Source organism: Anas acuta, chromosome 9 (assembly GCF_963932015.1).
Source record: "Anas acuta chromosome 9, bAnaAcu1.1, whole genome shotgun sequence".
Classification (NCBI taxonomy): domain Eukaryota; kingdom Metazoa; phylum Chordata; class Aves; order Anseriformes; family Anatidae; genus Anas; species Anas acuta.
In genome coordinates this window covers 11,040,750-11,053,644 of record NC_088987.1, presented here as the reverse complement: position 1 = coordinate 11,053,644, position 12,895 = coordinate 11,040,750, and the positions used below count along the sequence as shown (strand labels likewise).

At 46.7% G+C, this 12,895-nt stretch overlaps 1 long non-coding RNA gene across 5 annotated transcripts in view; it reads right to left on the bottom strand.

Annotated features, from left to right (window-relative positions):
* LOC137861080 (uncharacterized) overlaps positions 1–12,895 on the bottom strand; it is a 116,641-nt gene that overhangs the window by 63,490 nt on the left and 40,256 nt on the right. For all 5 annotated transcript variants that reach the window (XR_011099361.1, XR_011099362.1, XR_011099364.1 and 2 more), the window contains exon 6: positions 2,658–2,858. This is a non-coding gene — a long non-coding RNA (uncharacterized lncRNA). The remainder of the gene's footprint in view (positions 1–2,657; positions 2,859–12,895) is intronic.

Genomic DNA, 12,895 nt, shown 5'->3' with positions numbered 1-12,895 from the left:
GTTTGTTTGAACACTCCTAGCTGAAATGAGGGAACATTGCAAAAGATTACTAAAATAAACCCGACAATAAAAGATAACAGCTAAAATATGACTAGTTCTGCTTCAATTCCAGATCGTCAGATTGATTTCATGTAAGTGGTGCCCTGATAGAAAGCCATTACCGTTAGTTTGCCTCACATCCTGCACTCCGCAGTACCCAAGTCAGAATGACTCAGCCTCCTATCAGCCTTCTATCATGATCTCCTGCCTTCTATCGGGCTAAAACCACCTGTGTCCCCATAGATCTTGTGCAGATGGCAACAGGGCAGCCATGGCATCCTCACGACAGTCCACCACAGGATTCATCACAAGGTGAGACATACCAGATCTGAACAAGCAATGTCTCAGTCACCCAAAACAAAACATTAAGAACTACCAAAGCAGTCTCAAAGCTCTTGCCTGTTTCAACAGAACCCTTGGTAGAAGTGCAGGGAGCCTCAAGAGTTATTGCAATCATCTTCTGTTGGTTTGTAAAAGTTTCTAATACATACAACTGGATTCCTTGTAGCATGTTACTTCAGCAGCTTTCCTCAAACTACTTCAAATGAGAAGAGAGACAGGAGAGGAGAGGCTGATTCTGTATGGAGCATTAACGTTAACAGTTGATACCAATGACAGAGCCAGAGGGAAAAGTATGGAGCAACTGGTGGTCTCACCTGAGGTATGGGACAGAATGAGAATTGTGTGAAGCTCCCAGACCCCACAAGATCCACCTTAGGAAGAGATGGAAGTAACATTTTCTCACATTCTATTTGTTAAGACCACAGACCAGCTGCTCTCTGCCTAAAAAGCCCACAACTTTCAACAGGAGCAGCTTTGCAAGTCAGTAGCAAAATGCAGAACCGGGAGCATTGCTGATTGTTTCAGCCTCCCTAATACTCCTCCTGAACAGCTGATTTAACTGTATTGACCATCTATACTCAAAGGAGATAAAACTACTTTCCACAGAGAAATGCAGAGTTAAAGGACTTGACAGAAAGGACCATAATAAATAAAGTTTTTTTCTACTAGCAAGTAGCATTCAGTTCTGCACTTTCTATACCTTTGACCCCCAAATACCTCTGATCCACCTTACATTTGATTCAACGTCAGTAAATAACTTTCTCACATAATCATAATATTTGAGATTTTAACCATCTAAATATTATCTCCTAAAAAGAAAACTCAGCTACATGTGGGTTCATACATTTGATTTCGTACAATCATATTTTTTGACTCATACAGGCAGAGCATTATCTGACTGAGATCTCCAGATCAGTTTTTGGAAGCATGCAGCAGGCCTGAAGTGGCAAGATCCGAAGCTAAGCACAGGGAACCCGCTTATTAGTGTGTTGCTGCTTCCAGCACAGTGCAGGCTATGGCATGGCAACAAACAGCCATTAATTGGATAGCAGCAATCCCATGGGTTTAGCTTCATTCCTCTATACATCACATGTTCTTAAGTGTTAAATTCAGGGATAATTATTACCCCTCTCCCTTCGTCTATTGGGTAAAATAGCTCCTGGACAGCCACTGATGGCTTCTTACAAATATCTCTGCTGATGAGTACAGCTCTCCTGAGGTGGAGTTTTGGAACAGCAGGCTCCAAGACAGAACTGAAGACCACATTCACAACATGCCAGAGATTAGTGGCTTTCAATGCTTTTTTTTTTCCTTCCAGAAGGCCTCTCTGCACATCCCTCAGATCAGTACAGGAACTCAGCACACAGCCTTGCAAGGTGCCAAGCAACTTCTGTCTTCGGTGAAAGCAGCAGGAGTTAAAAGCACTGAGAATTGAGCCCTTGCAGTAAGTGGCTGACACGACAAATGGCAGTGATCAGCCAGGCACCCCCTACCACCACCCTTGTACATTCCCACGTTACATTTACCAGCATCAAAGAAGAGGTCACCAGGTGCTGCAGCTTGTTGCTGCAAGGTAATTTCAGTTCCCTCTACTGAACTTTGCTTCCTAAGCACTGGGGAATAATCCACCTCCAATATAACAAATCAGACAGCAACATACGTTAGGAATTTGCTGCAACTCCAGCCCTCAGTGACCAGTACAGTTTCAACTGTAAACAAACAAAAAGCTGCAATTTGCACCAACTGTTTACTCTGATTTTAAGTCAGGGTAAGCTCTGCCAGAACAAATCATGCCTCCCTTTGTCTTCAAGAAAGCTGGCCATAGACTAGAGGAATTGAGACTTTTTTTTTTATTATTATTTTATTACATAAGCCATCTGATTAGATAGATCCATTTTCACCAACTTTTACTTCTCCGTAAATGACCAGGGATTTTACAGCTTTTATTATACCCCTTGTCTTCCACCATTACTCATATATAGATTTATAGCCTGTATGCTCACTAGAAGGTAGGATAACAAAAAGAAAAATAATCATCTGCTGGTGAAAATCACAGTACAAATGCCAGTGAATGAGGTCAAACTCATGGGCACTCCTCCCTGTTAATGTAAGTAATGAAGCTCCACTTCAAATTTGGGGTTGCTACAGCAGAGTGCTTATGATTTGCTCAGCTGTGTAAAAGCTTAGTATTCTACGTGAGACTCCAGCTCCCAACCAATTTCCAGCATAGATGGACTAGTGCACAGGGAAAATAAACTGTTGCAGGCTTTGCTTACCCTGGTTATGAAGAACTTCCTCAAGGCATACTGCTTTGCGTAAGGCTTGCACAGTGATTGGGTTGGGAAGTCACAGGTGAGGACATGGGACTCCCAGCTGAGAGAATCCAGAACTTTCCCATTACCATCTTCGGCATGTTTCTCTTCCGACTGCCCCATCTGGAACTCTTGGTTGTTTTTACCATCTGACATTTCAACAGCCTAAAAGAAGCAAAACAACCCTTTTAAACAACCAAAATGTTTGATCAGATCTTTTATATAAATGAAATGCTAGTGTATGCCAGGCATCTGAACTTGGTAAAAATAAATGAGTACTTCAAACCCACTATTGTTCTCAAGGTCTCTGACCTTTAAAACGCCATTCTATTCTATTTGTAAACAACTCTGACATGACAGAACATGTGAATTCCACTTCACCCTTTGGTAGCAGCATCTATCCCAAGACCTCAAAGTGTTCTGCAAATATTAGCTAAGACTCATATGCCTCTAAAGAACTACTCTTCTACAAATATTAGCTAAATCTCATGCCACACTGCTCAGCTCATAGGAGGCCAGTGCTATTGCCCAAGTTCAGAAAGGTTCAGTGTTCTGGTTAAGGTTATTCGAGAGTTCTGTACCAGACACCAGCAATAGAAATATGAGATTGTAAGACTTATATATGCCTGGACCTCCAGCAACTTGTCCAGGGTATTGCCCAGGTTTGCATTTCACTTTGGGCAAGTCTAGTAACACTGGACCCAAGTCTAAAACAATCCAAATTTAATCTATACAAGAGAAAGTAGCCAGGAAAACTAAAACAGGAGTTTAATTCTCATCTATCCCCCGCCTTTAAGTCTGACACTCTTTTGTGTACTACAAGGGAAGCCAATAAATAGGAAGCCTCAACTTACATTTAGCAATGACCAAGAAGAGGCATAGGGGCCTGAGTGCAACACACCCCACTGTTACAGCAAGCAGGGATGAACTCTGAGATGAAGTCACCCAGATTTCAGGCAAATAGCAGTTTAGTGTAGCTGCATTGGCACAGCCAGATTGCTTGCTAGCCAACGATGGACAGACTCAAAGATAAGGCCATGACAACATCTTCATGGTAATCAGCCTAAACTGCCTAGGATGACTCTTTGGAAGCAATTCATTTCCAAGGAAGAGAAAAAAAATGCTTGACTTTCACTTGTGCTTTCTTCAGTAAAACTGGTCACGGACATTTGTGTAATGAAACTTTTCAACACCTCTTGTCAGAGGATGTCACCTCCAGGCTCTGCCCAGAACCACCTTTTATGTTGATTTTGATTCCCTTTAAGGCTATGCTTCCAGACGCCCTTCCCTACACCTTGTTTTAGGCAACCCAGAATTCCCAAGTGGCCTTTCTACTTTAGGATTACTGAAAGAATTGATAAGCTGCACAAAGCTGAAAGCTCAGAGCCTGAGCTTGCAGAGTGGAAAAACAGAACAAACTTTCCAAATGTGCTTTATTTTTTTTCTCCTGTAAATGACAGTTTATTTCCATTAGTTTAAGAATAATATCTTCCTAAAGGTGTGATGCTACTCTTTAATAACACAAAATTGCACCAGTCTAAGATGATAAATCTGATGCCTAGTCTCCAATTATAGATATCACGTTGGTTGTGTTTTTTGTTTGGTTATACTTCTCCAGAATTTTCTCCTCTACGTTTTATGCAGCTTGCAGCACACATTGAATGTAAACTGGAAGTGCTGAGTGACGCAAGCAACAACAACAGCAGACAGCATGAGGTTTCAGTTCTTCAGGTGGTTACTTTATTGTTGGATAGAAGGGGCTGCTCCACCTTGGTGTTGGCTCGTGGCCTTTCTGTAACATATTGTTGACTCATGGAGTGCACTGTGAAAACCAGACAACACCGAGGAGTGTTCCCAGAGACTTCCACACGCTGCAGGAGTAAAAAGAGGTCTCTGGATGACTTCATGACAGTATACTGTTAGTATCTGCTTCCCCAGCAAGAAAAACTATTTGTTACTACAGTGCACGTAATGTCACAGGCAAAATGTAGAACAAAAAGCAAGAACTAGGAACCTGAGACAGCCAGCCAAACTCTGCAGGAAAACAAAACCTGCATCATTCGCTTGGGGTGGGGTGGGATGGTCCAAAACAAGCAAAGTGAGGGACTGTTTCCCTGAATGCGTGCGTCTCAAGACTGGGTACCTTCCTGGGGTAGAAACGAGGTCACAGCTTTTGGTGCAGTGGCAACGGCATGTTTTGGTGCTGACTGACAGAGCTGATCAGACCAGAACAATCTTAGTCTTTGATACAATGCTTCAAAGTGGAAAGGAAAACAAACAAAACCAAAAGAGGCCTGAAAGCCATTTTCCTCACTCTACAACTCAAATTACTGGAACGATGAGAGTTCTTCCATCAATAGAAGTGATTTTTCAGTCAGCAGAACTGATACGTAGGCCAAAAGGGTTGAGGAACGCTTCTGTTCTTAACAAGAAGACTCCCTCTTCTAAGAGGTCTGCTGGAGATGTTCTTGGACTGTTACTTTATCCACTCCCCAGTAGTTCGGCTTTGCCTCTTGGCCATTATGCACCCTGCTCCCATCCCCTTCACCACCTCTTGAACTCAGGTGTGCAGCTGAACACGGCACACCACCAAACACAGTTACTAACTTCCATGCAGGAAATGTTTCTGAGCCAACACAGCTGGGGCAGAGTCTCACAGTCCTGGAGAGTTTCCTTTTCCTCAGAAATAGGGTAGGCTCTCTCTTACAGGATCCTTCAGCTCATGATTCCCTGGCTGAGGAGCAGCTCTCAAACCTTGTCTTATCATGAGTGACGGAAAGCGCCCACCTCCTCATGCTGTCCCATGGTAGATGGAGCAGAGATGTGTGCAGCTGGAATTACCCTAGCATAAGTCACAAAACAACCAACAACCCAGCTGCTGTTCCTCTTCTCCTCCCTGCACAGAGCCCCAGAGACTCCCTGTGAACCCCAGCCTCACAGTGTGAGCCCCCCTCTCTCCCACACACCCAGCTTAAGGCCAGCACTGCCATGAGGCCCCAGCACCGCAGCAGGTTCCCCTATAAACACAAGCTGAGATACTCCGGGCCCCAAAACACTTCATGCTTAAGCAGACAAGGAAAACAAAAGATAAAAATAAAGGGGTGGCCTTAACAAGTGCACACAGTTATTCTGAGAGCCAGGAATCTTGTTGCAGAGCCACTCAAGGCTTACCACTGATGCTGCTGGTGACTTTCTAATAGCCCAGGGGAACCACAGCACACCGGGATGTCTCGTGCTTCCCAAAGGCTGTGTGTGCATCCGAGGAGTGAGTGGAGCTAGGTGACCTTGTCTTTGATGTCGGATCTCGGGATGAACAGAGGATGAATTTGTCTTCAGAGTGGTGTCTTTCTACCTATTAATTTATGCCACACCACAGACTTCTTTTGAAGGAGGAGCAGTTGCGATGCACAGCTTTCTCATCTCCGCTTTCCTGCTGCCCTATCCAGCTGTCCACAAGGAGGTCACATCCCCTCTAAAAATCTTTGCTTTGCAGCTTACTTCTGCTCATTTCAAAGTTGCTGCCAGTGTTACATTCTTTTTGGAGAACCCAAGGGAACTTCTAACCTCAAAATTAAGCAAAACAAAGTCCTTTGAATATTTTCCAATTAACCTGAGATTGACACTAGCGTTTTGCTTTCAGTGCTCCCAGTATTTGAACAATTGGATTTCTTCTCTATGCCCCAGCTGCCTGGCCTTTGGCAGCATCAAAGATCTAAGTAATTCCTTTCCCAGAGATCACTCTGGTTTTAAAACAGAGAGACCCTTTTCTGCTAAGTTCACTTATACATTGCTCTTCTAGGCTGTGTCATTTAGCAGCAGAGATCAGAGAAGCCTTGCAGCAGCACAAATCCCGGGAAGATATCAAAGAGGAGTCAGCATGGCACGTTTCTCACACACTAGCAATGAGGGCAAAGATAATACTGTTGAAAGCCTTCCAGGTTGCATCCTGCTCTCGGTCTCACAGCATAACATCCAGAGAAAAGTCATGCTGCCATGACAGAGGGTTAGTTCCGAATCTCCAGAGCCAACGGGGAGCGAAATTGCAATGCCATAAAAATATCAACGTTTGTAATTCATGCAGGAGACCGGGTGTACCAGGCACAGCCCCAGGCTGCTGTGAGCAGAAGCACGCCGGCCTTGGGGAGCCTGCGGGCACCACGGCCCGTTAACCAACCTTCATTTGAGCTGATGGCGATGCTGGAACATGCGACCCTTGGCAATGCATGCACAAACTCTCTCACTCAGCTGGAAATGCAGTTCTGCCAAAGTCACAGCTGGACTCTGCACAACCCTAAACAAAAGGAGAAGGCTCCCAACATGTAGTAAAACAACAGCACTCCCTGCAGATAAATGCGGTGCCTAGGGAACAGCCACCCTGTTAGAGATGTGTTTATACCGTGTGTTGTCCGCTGTTACTTAGGTAAGGCCCACCTAAAAGCTCCTGGGTAGGTTGCCAATGTGTCCCAACTGTGAAGTGGGGAATTTGAGAGCAAATTGAGTGCTAGCCTGCAAACATCCCTCTGAAGAAGGCAAAATTGCCACCCACGCTGTATAGATAAGAAAACCGAAGCACAAGAACCAAGCGTACCAGCTCTCCCTCCCTTCTCTCTAAACCACAGACAACAACAATCCTTCCCCCAGTTACTGGAGCCGAAAGGCTATTTCAGAAAAAGGGAAGCTGCCCCTTGCCTAGAACCAAGTAGCCAAGAGTAGCTGGAGGTAACAGCCTGAAGCCTACGCAGTGCCTTCCATAGCTTTACCTTGAGATCTTTCCTCCAGCACACCCCTGGGGTCCTTGCTTGTACTCAGGAAAACATGCTGTGCTCTGTATGCTCAAGGAGTTCACCTTCAATAAATAATCCAAGCAAAGGGAGCCAGTGCTGGCACAGTTGCACGAGTTGCTGCAGGGAGAGTTTGCAGCAATGTCAAACTCACCTTTGCTGGTGGCTGCTGCCACTTGCTGGGAAGGAATCCAGCCCCCAAAGGGGAACACTTAGGAATATCAAGAGCCAAGAGCAATTTAGCCCCCATTAACTAATATCAAATATAAAGGACACGTTCCAGCACACAGCAAGCAGCCATTACCTCCTTGAAAGGCAGTTAAGAAAGATCTGGGGTTTAGGACCCAGAAATGATAAAATGGAAATACATAGAAAATTTTTCCCTCCTAGAATGATTGCAGGATACTGTTGCTCAACAAACATCAGTAGTACTAGTAGCGTGCAAATTTCTGCCTGGAAAAGTCCTGGGTCAGAAGCATATTGTTGGCCCAATCCAGAGACAAAGCAATGAGGCCCATGGGCAGCACTGTTCCGGATGTTAGGCAAGATGAACATTAGCATCTCTTCTTGCCTTTAATAAAATCAAGTTGCATGCATTCTCCCTATCCCGAGGAAACAATACAGGACAGGTCATTCTGAAGGAAGAACAAGATCCAGGATTAAGCAATAAAGGCATGCCAAAGTACTGCTGAAACTCCCCGAAGTTGCTAAGCAGGGCCACGCTACAAAGCAGGACTATTCAGCTTTCAGGTCGAGATCCCTTGGGCCACTTCATTTCATGCAGCCCTGAGCATGCTTTGTGTGGGATCAAGACACCAGCCCGAGACTCTTCTGCAGAATGCTGTTTAGCCCACAGGTGCACTACAAAAGCCTTCCACAGCCAGAGGTGATCCTTTCCAACACGGACTTTGAGAGGATGAAGAAAAAGATGCTTTCACATTCACCTCATCACCCTTGAGATAGTTGCAGCCCTACAGAAAAGCTTAGCCTTAAATCTTAAATCTATCCAGAAAGGTGGTAACAGGAACATGAAGCTTTATAAAGGTAATGGTAAACCATCAAGAACAGAGGCAGCTTGTCTGGAAATGTGAGTTTCCAGCCTGGTTAACACAGAGCTGATGGTGAAGACCAGGCTCATCCTTTGACTCTTAGGCCCTCCAGGGCCAGCAGCTGTGCCACACCACTGGAACCAGCCCCAAGCCATCACACAACCTGCCTTTGCTTGGGGCAGGTCAAAGAAAAAAAGCTGGTAAAGGGGACATAGGAGTACAGCAAATATTCACAGACTAAGGACAAGGGACCCAGAAAATTCCTGACACCGGTTCTCCTACAGACACTCTGCATGGCCTTTTGAAAAACATCTGCCTTCCCATCCTTCTTCATCCTCTTCCTGAAATCCTCTGTTACTCTTCCTGGAAAAAAACAGGAACAGAAGTATTTCCCTCTTTTCCGTGAGTCAAACGCACCAAAGCACACATATTTGTAGCTACCTAGAAGAGGAGACAGAGTTCCCCCTTAAATTTACCACCACCACACTCCTGGTGCGGCGTAGAAGTGGGAGCATTTCTGACAAAACCTGGATCAGAAACCATCTCCACTGCTAAATAAGTGCTAGTAGCAGTAGGTAAACAGCTTTTCATTCCATCCTACTCCCTGAAAGGCTGAGCATGCCAGCAAAGACAGCACAGACTCTCCAGAGCAGTAAATAACCAAGTAGGCAAAGCAAACAAACATTTGAAACTCCATATGGCAGAAAACCTCGCTTTGGAGGGAGGGGGTGAAAACAGTTTTGTCAGAAAGGAGGAAGTTTTCTCCCCTCCCCTTCTCCCCACTTCCCCAGCCCTTCCTTCCCTTGTTTACTTTGTTTCCCTGATTCTAACCAAGGCAGAGAAAATCTAGTATTTGTGGAACTGGGCTCTTTCTGTTTAACTCCAGCTGTACCCACAGCCCACATACTGGCTTGGTAAAACTCGCCCAGTCTCACAAAGTGGTTTCTCTAGCTTGAAATAAGACCATAGTGATTTTTACACTACTGAAATGACTGGTTCTTGATGGGGCTAGCAATTATCCAAAGACAGACCATGTTGCACAGCTTGGGGATGCAGGGGCTTTCTGTCTTTCTGTGCTCTTTGCTCTGCAACTTCAGCCTCTTGAAATAAGACAGCACGGGGAGCTCCACGGCAAAATATCAAATCTCACAGAGCACAGCTCAGAAGATTTTTACCTGTCACAGGTGTGGGGTTGGAGGGCGCTTGCTGTTAGTCTCAGGTCAAGGAAGAAGCAGCATCTGATTTCAGAGAAAGGCTCTTGCCAGAAACACCAACCGTGAGGCTCCCTGGGGAAGGTACCTCAGGGTATCTGTACCACTGTCTTTATGGGGAATGCCTGCTTGCATAGACACAGATTAGAGGAAGCCACTTTGCTGCTTTGGGATCAAACAGCCAGCTCTTATCAGAGAGGGTCTGGGGCCAGCAACTGCACAATCTGATATCAGAAAGTCCCCTTGGGCAGAGACTGTGAGCACAGATGCTGACCTCAGCCAGGCAGCACAGAAACAAACCTTGACACAAAAGGCAGAATGTCATGAAATAAGAGTGCTTGGGAAAGGAAACGGGGAGAAACTGAATCTGAAATCCCGATGCTTCTAGGAGCCCTGCAGAGGGCTAGCCGAGCAGAGCGACACGCAGCCAGCACAGGGTTGCACGAGGGCAGGCTGAGGGTCTGAGCGTGGCCACAGCCTGGGCCAGCTGGAGAAAGAGCAGCAACACCTCTCCTGCAAACCAGGGAGCTTCCAGGGTGGCAAGCGAAACCTGTCAGCGCCAGCCACGCTGCTGCTTTCTGTTTGTGCTCTTGCTGAGGTCTGGCAGACAGACTCGCCCTTTGCCGTCTGCCTGGTCAGCGCCCAGCACAGCACCAAGGGCTCTCAGTCCTGCTCGAAGGCAGAGCAGGGATGAGACAGGCATGGGGAAGGTAAGTGGCAAGCCCGTTCTGCTTTCATGTCTTTTCAGACCGAGCGTTTTGGAAGGAAAGTTTGCCTCGGACTGAGCCTCTGTCTGGGATTAATTCAGCTCAAATTTGTAGTCACCGCAGGCAGCGGGGAAGCTGCAGTAGCTATTAGAGGACAAGCCAAAGAAGTAAAAGCAAGCAGGCACAAAGAATCGGCCCTTGCCCTCCCCTAAAAACAGAAAGGAGGCACAGAGATACAAATTAAAAAGCAACTACTGGTCACCAATACTAGCCGGTCACTGCGGGCTGGCCAGCAGCAGGACGGCGGCCTCAGCCAGAGCGGCTCTGGCACGGGGATCATGGCACACCCTGCTCCGGCGTTTCAGTCCAGCAGAGCCACCCCGAGCTGACTGGGAAGGCCAAAGGAGCTGGGAGCAGCCTCGAGGGGAAGGAGGGGAGAAGTTCTGCCCCCAGCTCCAGCCCTGCCCCAGGGGACGGGGAGAAGCGGCCGGCCCGATTCCTCCTGCAGTCAAGATGCTGGCGTTGGCCGGGGGATCTGCGGGGTTGAGAAAGCCAGAAAGAGGAAAGTGCAGAACGAAACGAGGCCGTTGCGTGGCAGAGACAGGGAAAATGCACCAACAGGGCTCAGCACCCAGACATATCACTCTAAGTGCCCGGCCTCCTCGCTGCCTCCACACAGAGCGCTGTGGAAGCCCAAGGCGGTGGCGATGTCCCCCCTGGAGGCTGTAGGGTTTCCCACCAGCTCAGTGAGGCTCCCTTGGCTCCCCACATGCCATCGCCTGCTCGGACAGGAGGTGGCAGCAGATGGCTGCCGATAGCACCCAGCCGGGCCCAGGAGCATCACCCACAGACACCCCGGTACACGGGGCAAAATCCCTCCCGGGACCCAGGGCCAGGGCAGGAGGTGCTGCCCCATCGCAGCCGTCCCCCCGGGGTTTGCCTTCCCCCCATCCACACACGTAGCACCTTGCAAGCGCTTTGCCTCAAAAACAGAGATGTTTTTCAAATCCGGCCCGTATCACAGAACCAGATGGCAGCAGCTAGGAAGCTCTGATTATTATTGATTAATGCAGGATTACAGGCAACGGGAGATAGCAGGAGCAGCAGAAACGAATGCAGGTGTTAGCAGCAGAAGAGGACAAAACACAAAGTAAAAGCACAGGAATGAGAGGTGCCCTGCCCAGGTCCGTCCCCCCCCCCCACCCCCCAAGCAATCAGGAATCATGCTCAGATAACACCGTGCTCTGAAAATGTTTGTCCCCTACATCACCTATGAGATTTCACCAGAATAAAACTTTTTCTGATAGTTTTCCAACACCTTGAGATGTCCATTTCCATCTGCCATCTTAGGAAATGCCAATGGGCAGTGAGCCCAGCTGAAACAGGGAGCCCCAGCAGCCCATTCCCTCTGAATGCCTTGGGCTACTTTGCCAAACCTCTAAAACCTGAAAAATATCTGGATTTTGGAGCGTTCCTGAGTCATCTCTCTAGAGCTGCAAAGGAAATTTCAGGGTTGGGTAACAGTGTTGTAAAACAGTGACATGAAACCAGCAAAAGGAACGGACTGGAACACCAACAGCCAACCACCAGCTTGACCCCCAACCTTTCATTCTGATTTTTGCTGTCTCGTGCCTGGGTCATTCCAGGCTCTTGTCCCATTCAGCTGCCCGTTTCACAGCAGTTATCCTTCAGGCAGCGCAGCACTGGCTTAGTTTGCTCCTGCAGCATGAAATGAAACTCGATCTTTGGGTGGAACGCAGCTGCAGTGATTGAAGTTGCTCCTTCAACAATCCCTTTTTTTGAGCGTATACTGGACTCCACCTCTCATGTAATATTTGCCCTTCCAACAGAAGAGGTTCACACACCATTGTCAGAAATGTCACCAAACAGAGAGCAACTTCCATATGCTCTTTGCAGACAAAACAGCCCTACTTCCTGGGAGAAAGCCCTAAGAAACGAAATGGGTCATAGAAAGCAGTGCTGACTAGTAACTCAATAAGTCACCAATACCATCCCCAGTGTCCTAAGATGATCATCTGCACTTAATTCCTGGTCTGTTTTTAAAGGTCTCCAGCAAGGAAAATTGTATAATCTTGTTTAAAAATCCAGTAAATATTAACTGCTCTCACCTTCAGAAAACACTCTCTTGTCTAAACTAAACCACATTCTCCATTTCAAGGTAAGCCCAAGACTTTTGGGCCTATCAACAGGCAATGTAAATGCTTTCTTTTTGCAGTATCTGTTCACATATTTGAAGACTACTCATGATTCCCTGGCTTTTCATCTACAGATCTCTTCAGGTAGAGATGTAATGGCAACTTGATGTAATGGCAACTCCAATCTGTTCTAAGAAAGTCAATACATTTGAACACTGCTAATATTACAAGTTGGAGGAAGCAGGGGGACAGATCTTCAACCTACCAGCTCTTTAGAAGTAATAGAAGCCACATAACC